This window comes from Protopterus annectens, chromosome 1.part1, assembly GCF_019279795.1.
Source record: "Protopterus annectens isolate FY-2018-M chromosome 1.part1, PAN1.0, whole genome shotgun sequence".
NCBI classification, from domain to species: Eukaryota; Metazoa; Chordata; order Ceratodontiformes; family Protopteridae; genus Protopterus; species Protopterus annectens.
In genome coordinates, this window is record NC_056726.1 from 1,452,494,388 (window position 1) to 1,452,519,336 (window position 24,949).

Consider the following 24,949-nt stretch of genomic DNA (forward strand, 5'->3'; position numbering starts at 1 on the left):
CATTCAGTTTCACATTGCAATAGTTTTATTTATTTTTTGTTAGCTCAGACAGAACAGGCAATGATGTCAGCAGAGGATTATGGCAAGCTGACAAATAGCCAGTTGGCTGAGATGTGCAAAGCCAAAGGACTGCTGCATGTCAACCTGACGAAGGGGGAAATGATTGCAGCCTTAGTCACAGCTTCATCACAAATCAGCAACCAGGATGACAACCAGACTGGCCTTGGGGGATGTACATCTCTCACAAAATGGACAGTTCAGCTTTGACTTAGAGGACTTAAAAATCCATCTGGAGTTAAAGAGACTTGAACTGGAGGCCAAATGGTTGGAACTAGAATCAGCAGCGAGACTGCAGCATTTGGAGACTGAAGAAAAGGAGAAACATATGGCATTATAATCAGCAGAGAGGCTGAGATGTCTGGAGGCTGAAGAAAATGAAAGACTGAGATGTTTGGAGGGTGAAGAAAATGAGAGGCAGAGACAACATGAAAAGGAGATGCTGACTCTTCACCAGGTCATGGAGGTAATGGGAAAGAAATTGTTAATATTTGGCAGGTGACTGCCTTTACTCAAACACTGTTGCCAAAATCTGGAACTCCCTCCCCCCAGAAATCAGAATGGAAAGTAACAAATCTAACCTCAAAAATCAACTAAAGTCCTACCTAACCTACTCCTGGATATGCAACTGTCATGACCCTGATTAGGATACCTAATAAATACCTAGTCCATCCTCATAACTAGCCATGAATGGTGTACTCCATGATAAAGTTCTACAGTAGCATAATGCATGACACTTCAATGTGCATTACTACCTCATGTTAACACCTGTATCATACTATCTTTGTATTATGTAAATTAATTTTGTAATGATTATGCTGAATATTCTGTATTCACTGTTTTTGAATTGTTTTTGTATCATGATGTACTATTAGGAGCTTTTCTGTGTATTATGTAAATTCATTATTGACTGTTTTTAATATATTTTTTTGTATCATGATATACTATATGGAGCTTTTCTCCCCAGGCCCCCAATGAAAATAGGCCATTTCTGCTCAGTTGGACATTCGCAGTAAACAAATGTAAAATAAATAAATAAATAAATTTCTGTGCAGTCACAGAAACCTGGTTCAAGGCTGCAGTAAGTATTTTGGCCTTGCAAGGTTACAATGCCTCCCAAAATCCAGACAGCAAATGGAAGTTGTGTGAACCATAGCAGGTATCGCATCTATTTACAATTAAGATTAGTACGCCTCAAGACTGTTTACAGAAGATAACTAAATGGAGTTTTTCTATGTTCAGCGTAATGTGGATAGGAATCCCCTTCATGTTATCGCCATTAATAGGTCACCATCCATAAGAACAAAAGGCCACACAGTCTATATATTACTTTCATAGAACAATTAAAGTAGAACAAAACAACCCAGGCTGGGGTGAGAGAAAGTATTCATCCACTGGTCAGGATAATTATAAGACAACAAACTCACTTGCACAATATTACCTGGAGTTTGTGAACTGAAATGCCATGGAAGGAATAGTGCATGACTCACCAAGATTATTTCATATTCCAGACCTGTACCTCAACAATATGACTGAACAGTGTAATGGCACATATGTAGTGCCTGTAGTGTTAATCCAACCATAAGGTAGTATGTTGTGAAGTAGATATAGCTACAGAACTCCCCAAAGGAGGAGTCAGGTTCGCAAACATCATCCATGATAACTACACCCTCCTAAAGGATGGTCTAAACTACTTCCAAGATATAGTTTCCAGAAAGGACATTGACAGCTATAGTAACTTACTCCCTGATGCCCAGTCTACACATCTACACAAATGTATATACGCATCTAAGACTTATTATTATGTAATGTATACCTGTTACTACAGCCCACTCCTGTCTCTACTCCAGGCCTGGATTTCCCAATTATTAATGGCAATAATTGAATGTATCCTGTGTCTGTGGTTGGTGGCCTAACATAAATCTTATTTCCTTTCACTGTTTCAGCACTGCTGTACTCTGCGCAAACTGGCTAAGCCCTATCAAAAAGGTTTTATGCATGTGGCACACCGTGCAAATGTGGAACTAAAACAAGACAAACTTGATAACAGTATGGGGCACAGAGTCACAGTCTGTAAAGCACAACTTATTGCAAGTGCACATCCAAAACCTTTACTTATATCAGGATTAGAACCCTCAACAGCATTACCGCTTCATTAGACAGGAAGGCTGCCTTAGTCCTTTTGGCCACAAAAGCAGCTTGCCAGAATTTGGGGTCATTCATCACACACTACCTGCATAAAGATGTGCACTGCTATACATGAGCTGCCTAACACATACAGTGTATGATCAAATTTATATTATTGTCCTGAAAATATGGGGAATAATAATTGTGACAAAAACTCATTTACCGAGTGTTTGGGGGGGGACTATATTAGAACCACGAAAAGTAAGTTCAGCGAACAGCATTTTAAATCGAAAATGCTGTTCAACGAACTGTTATAGTGAGATCGTGGTACAGTGAAGATAGGAAAACTTGCCCTTTCCTCACTGTAGTGAGTGTTCTAATATCGAACCCTATGAATCGAAAATTTTAAACATCGAACATACAGAACAGCAAATTTTTTCCCTAGGAAACATCCAAAACACATACACACAACACAAGCATACCAAACAAACAGCAATCCACACATATACATCTAAACTCTTACACCTAACCCTACACTAAACTATACATACACCACTAACTATCCACTTACCTTAACCCAAACCCTAACCCTAAGGTCCATCACTATCACACAGTCACCTCATCCGCGCCCTAACCCTAACTCACCTACCCCGCCCTAACCCTCACGTCCACACAATCACACACTTACCTGAACCAGACCTGCAACTTTCCACCACAGCGCTGAAAATACTGAAGCAACAGAAACAGACAACTGAATTCTTTGCCTAGGAAAAAATTTGGTTTTCTGTTTCTTTGATATTTTCAGCATTTGCTGAAAACGGGTCGATATTAGAATACTCGAAATTTTGAAAGTTCGGTGTTCTAATATAGACCCTACATATATATATATATATATATATATATATATATATATATATATTTATATATAAAATTAGCGGGGGGGGGGTGCAGCCCCCCACAAGAGCGAGTTCGATGAATGGCATTTTCTATGTAAAATCCGTTCACTGAACTGACTTTGTGGTTCTAATATAGACCTATTTGGAGGCAGCATAGATGACTTATTGTTATGACAGTTACAAGGGGACACTCCTGTTTTGGGGGTGGGGGAACAAACCACATTTACTGTTAGAATACAGACAAGTCTGAAGTCAGACATTGCAATGTGTAGCCTAACATTCTAACTTCTGTCTTGTATGATGTACCAGTAATCTTCTACAGTAGGACTGTATGAATGTTTCAAGCATTATGTCTACTGATTAGAAATGGACACATAATAGTAAAATAATGTCTGTAGTCACATGTTAATTTAATTTTTGTACAAATACACCTCCATTTACTTGCATACTGTACCAAATTTATAGATTCAAAGGATATGTCATATTACTCTACAAGAATACAGTGTAGGGTTAAGGACCTACCTTGCAAACGCAGCGGTTGACACAACTGTAGTTCAGAGCTGACTCTGTCTGATGCAAGCAGTACACAGCCAATACATGGATAGGTACAGGTTTTTTGAGTTACCTGGCATCATTTTTAATATACGTATGTTAGTAGAAGAAAGGTATTAGTCCCTAGGTCCCTAAGTGGTCAGTGAATGTGCTATGCATTGTCTTTAGCCAAAGTAAGGGCATACTGAGCATGCCTACATCTGCCTATAGGGACAGCAGCTGGGGGTTCCTCCTTCGAGTCCAATGACTGTGGCTGTGGTGACCTAGGCACTGGTAGGGGACTGTGTATCCCTTCCCTTTGCTGATCCTGCTGCAGCTGTTTTTGCGGGATCAGATTGTGGAGCATAGAACATATTGTGAATATTGTTTTACATATGCATGGAGTATAGTGCAAGGCTCCACTAGATAGATCTAGGAACCAGAACCATGACTTTAGAAGCCCAAACACACACTCTATGATGTTCCTAGTTTGTGCATGTGATTCATTATGGCATTCTTCCATGAGTGTGTGTGCATTTCATCATGCAAGGTTTAGGGGCATAGCCAGCATCCCCCAGTAAATGGCCCTGTGGGATGCCCCCCCCCCCAGCAAACACCTGGTACAACTGTGATGTGTGACAGATATGGGAGTCATGATAACAGCCAGGGTTGCCAGCATACACATTCAAAATAATCTCCTGGGCATTGCAGATGACTTGGCAGTTGATGGAGTGGTATCCCTTGCTGTTAATATAGATTCTACCTTGCTCACCAGGAGGTGCCTTGATGTGTACATAACTGCAATCTTTGGCACCCAGTATTTCAGTGTAGGGCACTACATGGTAAAACAATTGCATATTGCTGGCCCTCTCCTCGGGGGAAAGGGGAAAAGTTATGTTCTCACTGGCATGTAGAAACATAGCATCCATGAGCTGGTAAAGTATCCTGGATGCTGATGCCTGTGACACCTCTATCATGTCCCCAGATGGACTTTGAAAAGTACCTGTAGCTAATATCCTAAGGAATACAGGTACCTTTGTTCCCAGTGGGATGGGTTCCCCTTCGTTGGCTATGGCTCTGAGTTGAGGGCAGCAGAACTCACTGAGTTCTTGTAATATGTTTCTGTCCACCTTGTAGTGCTCTACAATGTCCAGGTCATGTAGCACCTGGAAGGTTACCCTGGGCCTGAACACACTTCTCCTTCTCGGCCTAAGCCTATTGTCAGCAGCACCAGCAGCACTGACTTCAACTTCTATCACATATAGATGTAGAATAGCTACAGCAGCCCCTAGCACTATCTCAGTTAAAATTTACAAGTCTCTACTCCAGCGGTCTTGTAGTATTGAGGGGAAAATCATAATGTAGGCTGTATGCATACTTTATACATTTCTTGAGTAGGTCCACCATGTGTGATAGGCTAAATAAGATGGACTTCACCTGCTTAGGATATAATTAACAAGAAAAAAGGTCCTATTTCAATGCGCAGTAGAGCAGAGCGCAGCTGCGAATCGCTAAGGTAAGGCATGTAAAAGTTTTACGTTTTCATCCCTGTTGTCATGAAACATACAGAAAATGCTAATTGCTGCAAGTTACACTTTATTTGCTTAAGTTTCAGTATCAGAACAATATGAGAAAAGTTGCCATACGTTGTACTAGATCCCAGAACTACCTGCACGCCAATCCAGTACTTAACACCTGTCACCACAGGAGTAGCTGCTCAAATTTCCATCCCTGGAGGCTATTAGCAGAGCGCAGACTTGTCTAATGGGTTTGTGCGATGCCTGCAGTGCTTAGCAATATTAATTGAATGCATCTGGTTTCTATTTCTGGATGTATAGCTAATGTCTGATATGTGGGGTGGTCTGGTCATGCAAAGAAGGCATATATCGCCAAAACCATTTCCAGCATGCGGCACACTCCACAAACATGAGCAATACTCACAAAAAAAAAACAAAACAAGTGACCTGACACCCCCGATGTCATAGACATCCATTGGAAACAGAAACACAGTATAGGAGCCTACACAAAGTCCCTACACTGTTCCTGCTTTTTGTGATTAAACAAAACCCCTCATGTTTCCACTCATTTGCATAATAACTATGCTGACAGCCTGGAATCCACATGGTTAGTAGCTGTGTAAGCTGGTCAACAGCACGGGACCATGACTAAGACAGAAGGCAAGGTATTACTTTACCTATGGTGACAGTACATTATTCTCGTCTTTGACATGATGTTTCTGGTAATCATATTTAAAACCTTTTGAGGCAAACATGAAGTAAAAAAAAAATACATTTAAAATGATAGTAATCTGACATACCCCCTGATGCTTTTGGACAGCCACAGTGTATACTTTGCCCATTATATGTGTGTTGTTACCTTTTCATGGGAATTCTGTCTATATTTCTGGACTTTTACATGCCCTTGCTTCTGTGTAGACTCCTCTACATGGACATTTTCTGTGCACACTTCCAACATGGACACAGAGTCTACACAGCTGTATTTAAGGTTGTTGGATCACTCCACCGTCTTGTTTCACTTCTTTTGCATAAAGTTCAGTTACTTATGTTGAAATTTGAATTCCACGAAAGTTTCCATAATTGCATGCAAGTACGCATGATTGTACGCCGCTACATGGAGTTTACCGAATCTAAAATTCAACACACCTATGTTCGCATTGTGCTGTGATGTGCACACGGGAAAAATGACCATGTTAGCATTATTAAATTCTCCCCTAAACCTCTTTGTACAGTTAAACCTAACCTTGCTTTAAGTTATTAGCCTCTGCTTTGACAACGTTTTTAATCTTAAGAAAGTAGTTATGACATCAGAAGTACTGATTTATTATTACAATTAGACAGGAGATGACACAATCAAAGGTATTAAAATGTAGGGCTTGTTTTAGAAAACAGGGCCTTCAGACACAAATACTTTAAATGGAAGAACAACAGTTTCTCATACATAATAATAACACAACCTGTACCATGTCTAAAAGTATTTATCAATTTGTTGATGAGACAGCCCCAGTGGACTCAACAGAGCTGCCTCTATATTCAGGGGAGACTCAAAGGGCAATCATGGCAAATTTTATAAGTGTAAAGGTCACAAGTGAAAGAAAAAAGTCAGTACAAAATCTAATCTCTTGTGCAGAGATGAGCTCAGATACAGAATATGAATGCTTTACAAGAGTAAAATGAGAAAACACATGAATTTAATTTTGTGTAAAGCCATTCAGAAGGCATCAGATACAGCTGTTGTTGAAGACCATACTGAGCTGACAGACTTAATCAAAATTCTTATGAAGTATCCAGATTTAGAAAGATATTGTAAGGCACATATTTTTCTATCCTTCATCTGTTTTATTCTGTAATTGTTTCATCTGAATAAAACTCTTTTGTCAGTAATTTATTTTCAAATAGAAGAAGTCTGACACACCAGCACAGTTCTTCAATGCCTGCAATGTTAATGCTAAAGCCCAGAGCAGTACTGAACCTGGTTCTGGGTCCAAATGGGACATACACCATTCAAGTATTCAACACCAGCAGAATCTTTACAATTATCTATTGCAGAGAGAAGTAAATTGGTTTAACTTTAACACACCCCATGTGTTGTGTGGATCCAGATAGGTCCTGCTTATTTGGCCTGCCCTGTAGTTGTCATGTATGAATATGTATGTTGCCCTCAAGGGCACTTTGGACTGCAGTGCTTACTCCCACCCCTACATTACTAAGCTGCATAAGTGATATGATATGTTCGCCATTTGTGTATGTACCATATCAGTGTTGCTTTGTCTCTGATGGCATTCAAAATTCCTGATGTCCAAACCATTTTGAACATTTTGAGGGCTCTAATGACAGCCATCATTTCTTTGTTGTTTATGTACCATGTTCTTTCCCTGGGACTCTTACATATTGTGTAATTTGAGATGCAGACTATGGCCTATTGCCCTCCAAACCAAATCTGAGGCATCAATGGTCAGAGTCTGGTTATAGGTCAGATGTTTGAAGTGCATGTCCTTATTTTTCTGCAGAAGATCTGTCCACCAATTTTGATCTTTTCTGATATAGGGTAGACTAGGCTAGTATACTCCACCATCTATCGGCCCATGGAATTGGGCAGGACCATTGTCATTTTCTCATATGCAAACTGGCCAGAGTAACCATGAGAATAGCAGGTGACATGTGGCTCAAAGTGCAAGGGAACTGTCCTGTTGCTATGTCTTCCAAAGGAACTTTGTCCTGAAAAAGACCGTCCTTGCTTGCACTAAAATCCAGCTGTGTGCTATCACTGAGGCCATGTACTTTGAAAAACTGATTGAACACTATCTAAAGGACAAAGAGATAAACTGGTAATGATGGCCCCTCCACCACAAACCTCAGGTACTGCATATGGTCTTGGAGATGAATAAATAAAGACAGGCATGTCTGAGATATAGTGTAATTAAGAAAACCTTAGGAAAATATTAAATAAATTGTTTTTCTGTGAAAAGTCTAGAATAGGTCTCCAGGAGACGTCTTTTCTGGACATGTGGAAGAGTCTTAAGTAAAATACTTTTGTCTCTTGCCACATATAGAAAGGTTATATTCTGTCCTCAGCTAACATTTCTGCAAATATTGACCCTGCAGTGTGCACCTGGTCTTTTGGAACTAAATGTAAGCCTTATCATAGAGGCTTGGCCATGAATTGGAGCTAGTACCCTGCAGAAACAATCTTTAAGGCCTACTGATCAATAATATTTGTCCAATGGTGTAACAAAAGGTCTACTGAACCCTCTATCCTGGGAACAAGAGTGGGGGAGGAGTTCAAAGATTGGGGTGGAATAGATGCTGAATAGTCAAAGCTACACCATGGAAAGGATTGGACCTTGAGAGACACCTGATCTCTTCTCTGTCTTTCTGCTTCCATTTTCCTTGAGTGGTTCTTTTATTTTTACGTGATTTACCTTTTCCCTGTTTATGATAATAAGGTAATTTTTAAAAGTACTTTCTGTTATATTTATGAATGAGAGTGTAAACCATCTACTTCAGTCTCCATGGTGTTCCCTTTGGTCCTCTACCTTTCTGAACACATTATAAGAAGGGAGTTCATATACTAACTGCATACCTAATAGGGTATTTAAGAGTTGTCCCTTCACATCCTGGGAGAGAAATCAGGTCTTCAGCCATGAATGCTGCCTTGATAGCTGGCCCTATAACAGTTCCTTATCTAATGGCTAGTTAGAAGGTGTGCCTCACATCCGTGGACAGGAACAGGATTCTGGGTATTAGTCATGAGTTCCTCTTGATAACTGGCTCCACAGCATCTCCTTATCTAATGGGATATTTAGGAACTGTACTTTCCCATCCATGGACAGGAAATGGGTCCTCGGGCAGGAGTATCCCCAGTAACTGGCACCATAGCAGCTTCTTATCCAATGGGGTGTTCAGGAATTGTACTTTCACATCCCTGGACAGGAACTGGGTCATCAGCCAGGCGTGCCCCATGATTACTGGCCCTATTGCACATAGGATATCAAGGAGGTGTGCCTTCACATCCTTTGGCAGAAACTAGGTCCTCAGCTGGGAGTACCTCCTGATGCCAATAGCTATTCTTTCCCCATTATCTAAGCTCCTAGAGAAATGCATACACTCTCAAGTTATGCAATTCCTAGATACTAAGAGACTTCTCTCATCCACCCAACATGGTTCCTGCCCACACCATAGTACAACTTCTGCTCTTCTCTCTTTCACCAACCTGGTTAATCAACATAGAAACAACAACAACTATGTATCTGCTACCTTCTTAGACGTCTCAAAAGCTTTCGACATGGTTTCACACCCTAAATTACTGGACAGCCTTCATTCTCTATCCTTTACTTCCTCTACCATCTCCTGGTTCAATAGCTACCTATCAAACAGACAACAATCTGTACAATGGAATAATGAGCTATCCCTTCATCTCCCCAACTCAATAGGGGTACCTCATGGCTCAATACTAGGCCCACTACTTTTCACAGTTTTTACAAACAATCTATATACCTCCTCTAAGCAAGCCTCACTAATTCAGTATGCAGATGATTCCACTCTCCTGTGTGCAGCCCCATCTGTCAATACCCTCCAACAACTAGCCCAGGAATCTTTCTCTGCTATTGAAAATTGGATCACTGACATCCAACTTATACTTAATCCTAACAAAACCAAACTTCTGCTGTTTACACCTAATAAAACTAAATCCTCCCCCTCCACTTTCTGTATCTCAGTTAGGAATGGCACTATCATCTCTCCATCCACTCACACAAAACTCCTAGGAGTTGAACTAGACAACAACCTAGCATTTGATCTTCACATAGCACAAACTATTCAAAAAGTTCATAAGAAAATGAGAACCCTATACAAGTACAAAAACTATCTCACAGAAAAAGCATGTATTACTCTAGTTCAAACACACCTCCTATTGACACTTACTTATGCAGCACCTATCCTAACTCACACTAAAAAATCAGATCTGGATAAGTTAGAAGCATGCTACAACAAAATAGCTAAATTTGCCAATAATTCCCCCTTTAGAACTCATCACTGCCAAGTATTAAAAGAAATTCAATGGCTGGAATTTCCTAACCTACTATTTTACCAACAACTCACCTACGCCTTTAACATCAGAAACTACCCAGACAAAACTCCAGCCCTCAGTCATCTAATAACCTCCCACTCTTCCAGTCACCCTCTACGCTCTTCCAGTAAACCTCTCCTCAATGTTACTACTGCTAACATCACTGCAGGAAAAGCCCTATATTCCCACACGACCTGAGACGTACCTCCTTGGACTACATGAAAAGAGACATTGAGGAGCTCTCTGATTATGTAGCCCAGGCAGGTATGACCCTGACCTTGAGCAGTATCCTACCTTCACCAAGAATGATGCCACAATACAGAGATAAGATGATCAGCTTTAACAATTGGCTTAAACACTGGTGTCATTCAAAGGGGATCCAGTATCTGTCTGCCTGGGATGACATGCTGGACAAGCCACGCTGCTTCGCAAGGGACGGCTTGCACCTGTCACCCCTGGGATTCCGGATATTGGCAAAGGCTCTTGCCACCCCATAGTGCCTTTTTAGGCAAGGCTCAAATTCTAAACCTACCACCCTAGAACACAAAAAAGGAAAAACTAAGGGTAATGCTGCTCAATGCCAGAAGTCTAAATCTCAAAATGCACGCACTCAAGCCCTTCTCAGTATGGAGAACATCGATGTCTGTGCTGTGACAGAAACCTGGTTCAAGGCTCCTGAGAGCACCCCAGCTATCAGGTTTTACCTCATATCATGCTCCGCCCCAAAATCCGGACAATACCAAGAAAGGAGGAGGGGTATCCATATTCATCAAGGACACCCACACCTCAAGACTGGTGGCAATGCATGATGCATCGGAGACCATCCAGGTGCAATTAACCGTAGGCAAGACTGCTCTGCAAATTGTAGCATGTTACAGGCCACCCTCACAAACTCAGGAACCTCACATGGCCTTCCTGAAAACACTAGAGGGATAAATGTATCACCAAACACCATCATACTAGGTGACTTCAATTACCCTAATATAGACTGGGAACACTACTCAAGCCCAAACACCCTAGCCCAAAAGTTCCTGGAATTCATAAACTCAAATGCCATGGAACAACTAGTCACCATCCCCACAAGAGGAGATAACATACTTGATCTCATCATCACGAACATGGGAGCACAATGTTCAACACCGAAGTATACCCCTCACTGGTGAGATCAGATCACAAACTAATCTCGCTGGAGGTCCTCATCCCACCCCCACCTGAAATAAAAAAGACCACAGTAAAGAACTTCTCAAAAGCTGACTTCACACTTCTAAAGACTAGTGTGGTCTCCTTTAAGGCCCCTGAACTGGCGGAAAACAGTACTCAAGCCGCTGAATCACTTACAAATGCCTTCTACCAGCACCTGCAGGACTGCATGGATAAGGCAATCCCAAGCAAAACAAAGACTCTTTGTACCAAAGGCAAGCGTCCAGTCTGGTGGACCCCAGCCATAAACAAACTCTACAACAAAAGGAGGAAGCTACTACAAGATAGAACAAAATCCTTAAAAGGTAAGACACCCTTGATCACTATAAGTAAAAACTAAGAGCTCTCATAAAATCATCCAAAGCAAATTTCGAGAGAAAAATAGCTAAAGACTCAAAAGACAATCATAAGGCCTTCTTTAGCTATGTTAGAAACCTAGGAGGAAACTCCCAGATATGCTCAGAACTAGTTCAAAATGATGTGAAGATTACTGATCCTACAGACATTGCCAACATACTGGCTGACAGGTTCAGTGCAAACTTCACCCCCCTTCCCCCCCCCAAAGGGAGAGATATCTATACCAAACGATTGCAGCCCCCCAAACATCTCCAGCGCCCAAGTGAGAACTGCTCTCTCCAAAGCAAAAACACAGCATCCATGGGACCTGATGGTGTCCCCGGCTGTGTGCTCCACGAACTCAATGAGGAATTAAACCCACAGCTAGGACAGCTGTTTAATCAAAGTCTTACCTCTGGATACGCACTCCAGGAGTGGCGCACTGCAACTGTGGTCCCACTTCACAAAGGCGGTGCCTCCACCGACCCTGGAAATTACCGCCCATTAGCTTGACAAGCCTTATCTGCAAAGCCATGGAGAGGATCATAATGGACCTCATAAATAAAGACATAGGGAATTTGCAGACTTTGGATCCAACCCAGTTTGGCTTTGTCAAAGGCAGATCATGCCTTTTAAACTTGGTTGACTTTTTCAAACAGTCACCAAAGCCATTGATGAGGGAAAGGCAGTCCATACAGCCTACCTCGATCTGGCTAAGGCCTTCGATACAATACCCCACTCGGGTATCATTGAAAAACTCATCAGCTTAAATGTTAACCCATACATCACAAGATGGGTTGCAAACTGGCTGAGTGACAGAACCCACAGGGTCAGAGTTGCTGGCGCCATGTCAGACTCAAAGCCTGTCACAAGTGGTGTCCCACAGGGCTCAGTCCTGGGCCCACTCTTGTTTGGCATCTACTTTTCCGAAGTACAAGCAAACACAGGAGGGTTATGGCTGACAAAGTTTGCAGATGACTGCAAACTGGGCCATAGTAGAAAACACATCTGACACAGATATCCTTCAGAAGGGTCTCACAGAAATGGATAACTGGTGCCAGAGCCACGGCCTAAAGTTAAATGCCAAAAAAATGCATAGTCATACCCTTCGGGAAAAACAAGGTTACCCCTAGCTACCAAATAGGTGGCAATCCACTGAGCACAGAAGAAGTTATCAGGGACCTGGGGACCAAGGTTGATAGTAGTCTGTCATTCGACACCCATGTAGCTAAAGTAGTCAGGAAGACCTTCTACATTGCCCACCTTATCATGAAGGGATTCTCATCTAGATCAAGGGAGGTCATAGTCTCCCTTTACTCATCACTCATCAGACCAATGATTGAGTACAATGCCCCATTCGGAATGTATCTGACCCGACACTTGCAGCAGCTGGAGAGGCCACAAAAGTTCCTCACCAAAAGGATAAAGGGTCTCAAAAATCTGTCCTATGCTGCCCGACTGAAAGAACTCCAGCTCTATTCAGTCGCCATCAGCTTGCAGAGGTGACCTTTGCCTAACATACAAGGCCATGTCAAACCCAGATTTGATGAATATGCTTCACCTCAAAAATCTAGATCCATCAGAGCCACAAGGGCGGAGACTTAAACCTCGACACGGCTATTAATAGGACATGCTGGAGGGATAGATTCATCACCCAAAGACTCCCTATGCTGTGGAACAAAATCCCGGTACATGTGAGGCAGAGCACCTCGCTGGCCTTGTTCAAGAGAAATCTTGACCAATGGATGGGAGATCGCAGATATACCCCAGGGATTACCTCAGTGTCACTGCTCGACAGAGGCACAGCAAAATAATGGGTATAGTTCCCCATACTAAAGGGGTGGCGTAAGCCACAAAACGATGGGCTAGGCTTGTAAATGCCCTCGGGCAGATAGCCTAGTATGAACCTATGAACCTATGAACCTATGAACATCATAGCCAAAAAAAATTGAATAATCTCCCCACCAATATAACCTCTACAACAACAAATGCAAACTTCAAGCAATCACTCAAATCTCATCTCAGGACAACTTGGATTTTCCCATGTATCACATGACAATCCCTCTACCTTTCTCCTATCTTCTACCAATCTACTCCAGTCGAAGCATCGCACTATATCTATGCACATTGAAATACTGACTCATCATATACCATACTGTTCCTTCTGCTCCATTCTATACATACTTACTAAATCTGTAAGCAGTTCGTACTACCTTTTTAAAACTATCTCAAACTGTAACTTTTGTCCTGCAAAACCTGGTAACTCCTGGAAACCAAACTCTGAATATATCCATCTAAACCCTTTCAGTGAACCCTTGTAATATTTCTCAAAACTGTATCTTAATCTGGAACTGCAAGTTTAACTATAGTTAATAAAGTAAAGAATAACTCTACTTGTAAATACATTTTTCACTACTACCTGTTTTGTATGTATATCTCAAATTGTATAAATGTATGTATATATGTAATTGTATAAATGTCTTCTTAATTGTGGAGCTTTTCTCCCCGGGTCTCCACTGAAAATGGACCTGGTCCAGCTGGATTTTCCCGGTAAACAAATGTAAAATAAATAAATAAATAAAATAAATAACTGATCCCATAGCAGCTCCTTATCTAATTGGCATTTAGAAGCTCAGCTTTCTCATCATTGCACAGGAACTGGGTCATCAACCAAGGTTGCCCCTGATAACTGGCCCCATTGAAGTTCCTTATCTAATAGGGTATTTAGGAGGTGTGATTTCACAACCTCAAACAGGACCTGGGCCCCCAGCCAGGAGTGCCCATAACTGGCACCATGGCAACTCCTTATCTAATGGGATATTTAGGAGGTGTGCTTTCACATCGCTGGACAGGAACTGGGTCCTCAACCAGGGGTGCCGCTAGATAAGTGGCCATATATCAGCTCCTTATCTAATGGGGTATTTAAGAGATTTGCATTCACATCCCCTGACAGGAAGTGGGTCTTCAGCCAGGACTGCCCCCTGATAACTAGCAACACAGGAGCTCCTCATTTAGTGGGGGGTTAAGGAACTATACCTTCACATTCACAGACCAGAACTTGGTCCTCAGCCAGGACTGCCCCCTGATAACTGTCCCTGTAGCAGTTCCTATTTAGGAGAAGTGCCTTCATAAACCTGGATAGAAACTGGGCCTCAGCCATTAGTGACCTTGATACCTGGTCCCTTAGATGGTGCATTAATAGAATCATACCCATATTTCAAATTATGGTCAGCCAACATCAAATCAATCAAGATTTGTTTAAAAACTAAGTTCTTTAAGGTCACATCCTGCAACCCCCCACATCTATCTTGCAGCTGCTATAGGTCAAATTCCTGGTATTTCTAAATGTGGGCCTGGTAATTCAGATAAAAAAAGCCAGAGTAGCTGAAGTAAACCCCTTTTTGTCAAATCTGTTTATCAATCTGGTCTGCCTATCACTGTATTGAATATTGCTACTTCTCCAGGGAAACAGTATCTGGGTCTACAGTGGGAGTTTTGTATAAAAACATATGACAGTCCCAGGCCCAATAAAAGTTATCAGGCCTCTTAGATGCTATTATTCAGAAAAATGTTAATAATGCCCTTTCTAAGCATTTGGATAGTAATAGGGATTGTACTTACTTTTTATTTGGTATTTTAGAAATAGTTGAGATGAATCCAAGGGGGGGATTGGGCAAACACACTTGAGAGAAAAGAGATGATTTGGCAGCTAAGGTTAAATGCATCCCATTCCCCTGGGATTAATGAACGTTTCCCTCAGGCCATTTTTAAAGCACAAAGTGCTTTCTTTGTAAGCTGTTTATATATATATGTTTTATACATGTTTTTAAATACTTATGCAAGTTTTTATATATGGTTTGTATAGAGTTGTTTAAATAATTAATTATTTGTATTTGAATGCTTTTCTTGTGTTGGTGGTTGTAAGGTATTTAAATGTTGTTTTTTTTAATTGATTTATTGGTTCTGAAGAAGTCCAATGTGTGCTGGATGAAAGTGCTTGACTATTGTTGGAATAAACAGAATTTGGAATATATAAGTTCTACAAGTTTGTTTGTTCAATTGCACCATTGGTCTGACTGTCAGGAAGGTGATTTTTTATCTATGAGTGTTTTGTTGCCTGCCTTGTACATCATTTTGGTTTTTGTGAGTTTTGGTTGCGGTGTTGCCAGGAGTGGTTGGTGGTGCAGTTTGAGTCCTTAATTGAAAGCAGTCTTGGACTGTATATGAAGGGAATGCCGAACGTAATGTCTGAGGATCGTTCATCACATATGCTGGTAAACATACAGGATTCAGCCCTGAATAGTGGAAACCTCACACAATTTATCCTGATTTTGTCTCAAAAAGTCTCTCAACTGCAGGAGACTGTGGACAGTTTAAAATCCAGTACTGTTTCTGGGTCTAAAACAGGTTCCAATAGTAACAGGGAACCAGGTATTAAAAACACTTGTGACCGTTCATTTCCGGGAGCTTTTAATTCCAGTTCGGCTTCAATGACCCAGGCGGAGATACCATGTGGGCAAGAAAAACAAACTGTAGGAGAAATTAACGATGTACGTAATATAAGAGACTGGTTAAGCATGGACAATTTCTCTTTTACTGGACATAATTCACATGTGAATATAGAGAATTTGAAAAATGGACTTAAGGACTTTGAATCAATGCTTTTAAAGGCGCATAGCCTTCCATGTGATAATGTGTATTTGAAGGAGTCGCTGTGTAAAAAACGAGTACCAAAAGGGCTCCGTATGTTTAAATTTCCTAACGGGTTATTAAAGAATGATGCTGAATGTGATAACATGATTGAAATGTTTGATAGACATGGTTTTGAACTCATGGAGTTCATTATAAAAATTAATGTTAAAAAAATTGACAAACTGCTAATAGAAGTGGACAAGCTGAATAATGAAATTACTATGATGTGCAATTTAATGAATACAATGGGTGGTATGAGGGTATTTTTGATAATGTAAAAAAGCAAACAGATTTAAATATGAAAAGAAAGAGGAACAAACTATTTAGAGATGAGACTGAGTATAAAGAGAGGATGGTCTACCCCTTCCCTAAGTCGTATTTCACTTACAATAATTATGCACAAGGTTCACGAGATCAAGGGAGAAGTTTTGTTAACACAGGGAACACTGCTGATAATAACTATGTGGAACATGAACATGATACATATGATGAAGAATACCCACCTTTAAGGAGGTCAGAATGGCTTATTAATAAAGGTAATGGTTACAATTATAGTAATCAGAATTTTTTAGGACGGCAGGGGGGAAAGGGGAGAGGACAAACCTCCCGAGGGCAGGGTTGGAGGAGGGGGAGCTACAGCAATTAAATAATACTGGTTCTGTCAGTATAACTGTTGGATTTGAAGGTAGACTCTTAAGTAGTGAAGGGTTTAACATTTATAATTATAATAATGAGAGTATTAGACACGAGCGTTTTCACTTTTAAAGAAGGGAATGAAGTTTATTCCAGTTAGAAAAGAGGACGTGTCTCAAACCCTTTTAGAATTGAGGAGCTATACAAGAAAACTGAATTTGAAATGTATTTTTAAAGACACAGATAAAAATACCAATAATTTATGTGCTCCCTCCACTACTATGTTTAAGAAAAAGAGTTGTTACAACCCCCCCAGTTACACCCTGCAATAGCATCCTATGAGGAAGTATGTACACAGGAAATTTTTAAGTTATACTCCACAAACAAGAGGGATGAGTATAATTTATCTTTGGATGAAAGTAAAGTTTTGGAAAGCATGAGGGGTAATCCTGAAATTAGAGTTATGAAGCCTGATAAAGGGGGGGGGTTGTTTTAGTCAATAAAATTAATTATGACTGTCAGATTTCTGCTATGTTGCATGATGAGGAGAAATATGTGGTTGCCTCTAAAAATGAAACTGACATAGCACAAAAGATGATTAGCTTAATGTTAGAAGATAGTTTATTTTAATGAAGTATTAATGAAGTCTTTTTCAATTTTTTGACTAAGAAATGTTCAGTTATACCATTAGCTTTTGGTATTCCGAAAATACATAAGGACATTTTTGCCCCCCCCCCCTTACAGGCTTATTATTTCATCCCGATATAGTATGACCTATTCATTAGGCATATTTGTGGACAGGTTGGTGAGGGATGCTTGGTTGCCTATTAATTATATTTTAAAAGATTCATGGGATTTCCTTACACGTTTTAAAAAGGAATTACATAATGATGATTGTACGTTTACTACTATTGATGTCTGTGACCTTTATACATCTATACCACATGATGTTGGGTTAGAATTATTTTATGAGGCCTTGTGTGAAAAATCTTCTTTAAATAACACCCTTTTAAATTTTGTTATGTTAGCTATGGACATTATATTGAAAAATAATTATTTTTGCTTTGAAGGGGAGTATTTCAAATAGAACTTAGGGGTTGCCATGGGTTCAAGTTGTGCTCCTTTATTTGCCAATTTAGTTATGTTTAGTTGGGAGAAAAATAATGTGTTTTGTACTGAATTTGGAAGTAAATGGGGTATGCATTTAAGGTTTTTGGACGATATTTTTTTATGTGGAAGGGAAATGGGATAGGTGAACTGTTTTGTGATTATATAAATAATATTTGTGATTATTTTAAGTTCACCTCCACACATAATAATGAGACAATCAGTTATTTAGATGTGTCTATTAGTAAAGACACTATTTTGAAAGAGTTCTCATCCACCTTATATAGAAAACCGACATTCTCCAATGATTATTTGGAATTTAGTAGTAGCCACCCATTCTATATGAAGAAGAGCATTGTTAAGGACCAGTTCATCAGAGTGGCTAGAATGTGTTCTTCTTTAAATAGTGTCATTAGGGAGATGGACGTTTTAAAGGGTCTTTTTTATGATAGATGTTATCCTGAAAAAATGGTTCTTGAAATGTATAATTTAGTGAAAAATAATTGGGGTTTGAGGTATACCCCTTTATTAGGAAATACCATTGACACTAATAAGGAGGAAATAAGGCTAAGAGAATATGAAAACAGTATGGTCCTGACTTATGGGCGTTACAGTAAAATAGTTAAGGAGATTTTAAGTAGAAATTGGATTTTATTTAGGGCAAATAAGGAGCTTCAGGTTGTTATGGGTAATAACCCTAGTTTTGTGTTTAAAACAAGTGCAAACTTAAACTTTTTGTTTAAAAGACAAATTACGGTTAAAGGTATGTTGGATAAGGGTACAACATGCTGTGGTCATTGTAATTATTGTAAATATATTTTTAAGAGAAACAGTATAACACATTGGTGAATTTGGTATTAAGGTGAGGACAATGGTAGGTAGTTGTGGCACGAAAGGTTTAGTTTATATAGCAGTTTGTCAAAAATGTTTTAATTTTTATATAGGGAGAATGGAAAGAACTCTCCGTAGGTGAATTTATGAGCATATTTATGCTATTAGACAGAAAAATGTTAATAATGCCCTTTCTAAGCATTTGGATAGTAATAGGGATTGTATTTACTTTTTATTTGGTATTTTAGAAATAGTTCAGATGAATCCAAGGTGGGGGGGGGGGGGAATTGGGCAAACACACTTGAGAGAAAAGAGATATTTTGGCAACTAAGGTTAAATGCATCCCATTCCCTTGGGATTAATGAACATGTTTCCATCATGCCATTTTTAAAGCACAGATCACTTTCTTTGTAAGCTGTTTATATATATATATTATACATGTTTTTTAATACTTATGCAAGTTTTTATATATAGTATGTATAGGGTTGTTTAAATAATTAATTGTTTGTATTTGAATACTTTTCTTCTATTGGTGGTTGTAATGTATTTAAATGTTGTTTTTTTTTTTTATTGCTTTATTGGTTCTAAAGAAGTCCAGTGTGTGCTGAACGAAAGCGTTTGACTATTGCTGGAATAAACAGAATTTGGAATATATAAGTTCTACAAGTTCGTTCGTTCAATTGTACCATTGGTCTGACTGGCAGGAATGTATTTTTTTATCTATCAATATTTCAAAGCACGGTCAGCCAACATTAAATCAATCAAGATTTGTTTAAAAACAAAGTTCTTTAAGGTCACATCCTGTAATCCCCCACAGCTATCCTGCAGTTGCTATATGTCAAATTCCTGGTATTTCTAAATGTGGGCCTGGTAATTCAGATCATAAAAGCCAGAGTAGCTGAAGTAAACCCCTTTTTGTCAAATCTGTTTATCAATCTGGTCTGCCTATCGCTGTATTGAATATTGCTACTTCTCCAGGGAAACAGTATCTGGGTCTACAGTGGGAGTTTTGTATAAAAACATATGACAGTCCCAGGCCCAATAAAAGTGATCAGGCTTCTTAGATATGGATATTTTGGAGTCTAGCTCCAGGGAAGTAGTTTCAAAGATACCTCTTAAACATCTCCATATGTATGATCATGCCTTGATAAATCAGATCATAATATAGTCGCATTTTCCTTTAAAACTGGCATTTCTTCTCCTGCAAATAGTTTTATATTTAGGGACTTCTCAAAAGCAAACGTCCTTCAGTTACTTAATAACTTACATAAATTCTGCTTTAATCCTCCTCTGAAAGATCTGACTCCTCAGGCTTCTACCCATGCCTTTGACGTCTACTCCCATTTAAATAGTTGTATGGTATCAATAATGCAGTCCCTTTCCACACTAATGAGAAATGTAATAATAAACCCTGTTGGTTCAATATCTGAATAACTAAATTGTATAACAGAAGAAATAAACTGCTTAACACTTATAAGAGGTCTCATTCTACCTGCCTTAAAAGCACACTGAACCAAACTAACAAAGAGCATCAGGGAACCATTAGGAAGCTCAAAACTGATTCTGAACTTAAAATAGCAACTACAACCAAACATAACTACAAATCTTCTTTAACTATGTGAGAAAGTTAAGAACTAACTCCCAGCAGTGTTTGGAGCTAGTACATAATAATACTACACTGTCTAACCCAAAAGAAATAGCTAATATCCTAGCTAACAAATTCAGTGCAAATTTTACTTCACCTACAGTTATAGCTATTGCACAAGTTCCACAATCCCAACCATCTCCTTTAATTACAATGGAACAAGTTCATTCAGCCCTTTCAGAAACTAAGAATACTTCATCCATGGGCATTTATAACATACCAGGCTGCCAGATTATCAGTGCCAAATATAGCCTTTCTAACCCCCTACCTAACCTCTTTAATCTAAGCCCCACCACTGGTCACACTCCAGAAGCCTGGAAAACAGCTATTGTAATGTCATTACAGAAGGATGGGCCAACCACTGACCATGGTAACTATAGACAAATTTGTCTCACTGGCCTTATAGGCAAAGCTATGGAGCACATTATCTCAGACCTCATTAATCTGGACATTTAAAATCTTTTATTTCTGGACCCCCATCAATTTGGCTTTTTCAAATGATGGTCCTGCTGCCTTAGCCTCATTAATTTCTTTAAAAAAGAAAGTGAAACAGTGAATAGAGGTTATGAAGTACATACAGTCTAGCTAGACCTGGCCAAGACCTTTGACACCATGAACCATGCAGGCATTACTGACAGAGGTTAGAGGTTATGAAGTACATACAGTATAGCTAGACCTGGCCATGACCTTTGACACTATGCCCCATGCAGGCATTACTGACAGATGTTAGAGGTTATGAAGTACATCCAGCATAGCTAGACCTGGCCAAGACCTTTGACACTAAGCCCCATGCAGGCATTACTGACAGGCTTATAAATCTGAATATAAATCCTTATACTGTGTGGATAGCTAACTGGTTGCCTGACAGAAGTCATGTGGTTACAGTAACAGGTGTCACTTCAGAGAGCAAAAAATTACCAGTGGTACACCATATTGCTCTATTTTGGGCAGTCTCTTATTTGGTATTTATTTTTCAGAGCTTAAGGCTGCACTCCTGGCTTATGGTTAACTAAGTTTGCAGATGACTGCAAATTGGGTGTTGTTATTCAATCTTCAACTGACTCACAGTTGTGCCAACATGAGTTAGACTGTATTAAAATCCACGTCCGGCTAGTACACTTAATGCCAGCAACACAGTAATCTTGGGGATGTTTATCTCCTGGAAACAAGGAAGCTGGTAGAGACACAGAAAAAAAAGTAATTCAGAAAGAGTACCATGGCTACGACGACTATTGTGGAAGAATACAAGGAGACATGAGTGTTGCTCGTCTTTTGTATTCAAATAAGATGATGAGGCTTGGGTGTTCGTTTAAGTAGTTTATTATATACAAACACATCTGGATGGTGGACTGGAACATTAAACTTAAACAAGCTAACTAACTGATTGACTGCTAGACACATACATGCTTTCACTCCGGCTGCTCATTTAAAACGACACTCTTGCTTGCACATACTCAGTACTTATATGCACGTGCCCATAGACTGGAATGGCTCTTAAAGGTACAACACACACTCTGATGTATGTCTTCTCTCTTTGACTATTCTATCATGCAATGAAAAAAATGACAATTGAATAGGCATGCAAATTATACAGACATATATAAACAATAACAATCATGTCCAGGTTGCAGTGTATCTAGGATTAGGTCTTGAGATACAACCTGACCTCATAATATAATAATTAGAACTGGGTTTAGTAATAGGGACAGTCACTGGGGAATGTTCTTCTTCAGGATTTTCAGGGATACTTTCAGGAACAAGAATAGACAATGAAATATTCTCTGGAATAGGAACATTGGACAAATTACTCTGAGAATTAGAGTCTCCATTACAGACAGGATGCTGTAACACTGGCTCAGACGCTGGTTATAAATGTTTCCAATTCTGTCTGAATTCCATACCTTGTGACTCAATGATGTATGATCTTGGTTCCTTACACAAATATTTCATAAGTCCTATTCAGTCAAATCCTTTCTCTGTCTTGCATCCTCACTATCTCTCCATCTTTTAATGGATTCAGAGGCTTGCTGGTTTTGTCATAGTAGGACTTTCAGGACAAATGCCTCTTTAGGAGTTGAACTTTTACTGCTTTGTTGTTTGTAGCACTCAGAATCAACAAAGTCTTACTGATTGATAGTGCAGTTCTGGTTTGTCTTGACATAGGTTTCTGAGCAGGTGAACTAAGTACATTTTCGCGAGGAATGTTTCTGAGATTAAGCAGATTTAGAAAAAACATCAGTATTGTCTCATTTGGATTTCTGTGACAGCTGTTTTACATTTTGAACTGCATGTTCAGCAAAGCCATTAGATTGTGGGTATTCAGGACTACTAGTAACATGAATAAAGTCCCATGTTTCAGCAAATCTTTTGAACTGCTGACTTGTAAACTGTGCACCATTGTCAGAAATGACTTTGTGCGGATTACCATGGACAGAAAAATGTCTCTATAGCTTCATAATGACAGTACTGGAAGTTAGGTTAGGAAGCAGGTCAATCTTGAAGCAATTTGAATAAGAGTCTCCTAACACCAAGTAATGTTGACCATTCCATTCAAAAATATCTGTAGCTACTGTTGACCAAGGTAGTTCAGGAATCTGGTTTAGCTGAAGTGGTTCTTTTTGCTGATGCAGTTTAGTATTATTACAAACAGAACAAAAAGAAAGTTTCTTCTCAATATCTTTTGACATAGAAGGCCAAAATACTATTCCTCTCACCTGTCTTTTAGTAGAATCAGTTCCTGGGTGGCCACAATGCAAGATTTTAATATACTCTTGTTGCAAGGATTTTGGAACAATCACTTTTGGACCTTTCATGATGATAACATCTTCCATCAGAATCTTGTCTCTGTGAGGCAAATACTACTGCACATCAAGGGGTAAACAAGATTGCTTTGATGGCCATCCTCAACTGATAAAGTGGTTGAGCATCTGCAGAATTCGAACTGAAGATATGTGAGTCCTAAGTTCATTAAGACGTGTGGAAGAAAAATTGTTTCACTTCCATGATTTCAAAATCAGGTTTCTCATTTTCATGCTGTCCGATGTTTTTTTCTGGCTGATCTGGATAAAGAATCAGCAAGATAAAGAAGTCTGCCTTTTGTGTAAACCAAGTGGAAATTGTACTTTTGCAATTTCTTCTGGAGCATTTCTCCCCGGGCCTCCACTGAAAACAGGATCTGTGGAACCTAGTCGGACTTTCCTGGTCAACAAATGTTAAATAAATAAATAAATACATAAATTTTAAGAGCATGTGGTGCAATCTTGCAGGAGCTGTGTGCACTGGCTTTTTCAAGATGGTGACCAAAGATTGGTGGTCAGTCTTGACTTGAAAAGGTTGGTCATAAATGTAATCATGGAACTTTGAACATGCAAACACAATTACCAAGAGCTCTTTTTCAATTTGTGCATACTGCATCTCTGTTTGGGTTAGAGTTCTCTAATCCATAGACTACTGGTCTACCCTCTTGAAGAATGATTGCACCAAGACCAAACTTAGAAGCATCACAGGAAAGAGTTACTGGCTTGTGAACATCATAGTACCCCAAAGTGGGTGAAGTGGCAATGCTCTGTTTCAGGACATCAAATGTTTTTTGGTGTTATTCCAACCAGGACCAGGTTACATCTTTGTGTGTCAGCTCACGTAGCACCACTGAAAGTACACTTAAATCTGGAATGAACTTGTCCAAATAGTTGACCATGCCAAGAAAACGTTGTAAGGCTTGGACATTGTCTGGAGCTGTCATCTCAAGAATTGCAGTTTGCTTGGTAGGATCTGGTTGCAAGCCTGAACTGGTAAACAAATGACCCACATAAGTAACTTCTTTTAGCCTGAATTTACATTTCTGAGGATTCATCTTAATATTCACCTCACAAGCACATTCCATAACTTTCCTGAGGTTTCTATCATGTTTGAGTTCACCACTGCCTCCTGCTAGAATGTCATCTACTATAATAGCACATGGATAGCCAGAGAAAAAATGTTCCATTGTACGTCGGAATACTTCACTGGCAGAATTTATTGCAAATGGCATTCTCAGAAATCCGTACCTTCCAAATGCTGTACTGAAAGTGGTTAGCAATGAAGATTTTTGATCAAGCAAAATTTGCCAAAATGAACTTATTGTGTCTAAGACAGAAAAAGTAGTGGCATTTGGCATAAGGGTAGCAACTTCTTCAACTGTGCTCGCATTGGATGATAAGGTTGTTTTAGTGCTTTGTTCAAATCTCTTGGATCAATACAGTACATATTCTAATATCATCTGAGCTTTTCTTATGAGCTACCACCATGGAGGATACCCATCCAGTTGTTT